We start from the raw sequence: 1185 nt of genomic DNA, 5'->3' as shown, positions 1-1185 counted from the left end.
TGTCTTATTTCTAATGGACTAGGGTTTTTTGGGAAGGCCTTGTATTTTAGCCAAGGGCTTATTTGGAAAGTTATTATTTTATGTCTCACTAGGGTTTTAGAAGCTAATGTAGCGCGGTGTACGGCACTGTTCACGCTACAATACCCGAGGCACTTTCATTTAGGGTTTTTGAGGATTGTTTATTTAAACCAATTGTAGCCTCATTTGAGAGGGCAGACGATATGGAATTTTCATTGTGAGTTGAGTTATCTCCTCTTGTTCTTCTTGAACTTTTGAACTTATCAAAGGTAAATCAAAACCTTTGTGGCGTTCCTTCTTTGTAATTTGGGTTCTTGAGATGTGTTCTTCAACAAGCCTAGATTTTAATATAATCTAGATTCTTGAAATGAGTTCTCATCGGGTCTAGATTCTCCATCCATAGACCTGAGTTTGGCTTTCTTGGATTTGTTTTCCAATATTGTTGTTGAGTCTCAAAGCAAGTCGATTAGGGTCACATCAATTGTTGTTTTCCATCATTCATAGATTTAATTGGAAGATTAGTATTGATCCAAGACATGTCAATTGAAACAAAGCCATGTAAATGCCCAAGCCACCGCAAATCGCCACCTTGGTGCACCTTCATGTGTGCATTGCAACAAATGCAATCCCATGCCTTTTACACCATTTTCTCATTGGAAACTTCACTATTTACACCCCACCTTAACCCTCCAAGTCTAGTTCTAGCATCGATGAATCAGCTACAAGAAACCCTGTCTTTTATCTCATTCTTTCAGTTGAAGGCCACATACACCTTACCATTGGTTTCCGTCAAGCCCAATACGTGTAACAAGCCCCCAAGGTTCACATCTAGCCATGTTTAAGCTTCTAGCTAGAGTTAAAGGGCAATAGTCAACATACACATGATTATTCATCTCTAAACCATGTTTTATGCTTAATTTCCCTTTTAATATTCTTTCTCACCTTTTTCTCCCTAAAACTTGTTGCTTTTATTGTTGTTTGATGTACCCCAAGGTGGACCAAGTTGTAAAGAGCCTTTGCAAGTTTTAGAATGGGCAATTACAAGATCAAGAGCTAGAAAGATCAAGGAAGCTATGCAAGGATGGGTGAAATCCATTTGAGACAGCAAGAGCTCAACATTCAAAATGGGCTTGAGAAAAGGAGATCTAGTTTTCATCCATATGATAC

The sequence above is a fragment of the Carya illinoinensis genome, chromosome 9, assembly GCF_018687715.1.
Source record: "Carya illinoinensis cultivar Pawnee chromosome 9, C.illinoinensisPawnee_v1, whole genome shotgun sequence".
Taxonomy (NCBI): Eukaryota; Viridiplantae; Streptophyta; class Magnoliopsida; order Fagales; family Juglandaceae; genus Carya; species Carya illinoinensis.
This window is presented reverse-complemented; position numbering follows the sequence as displayed.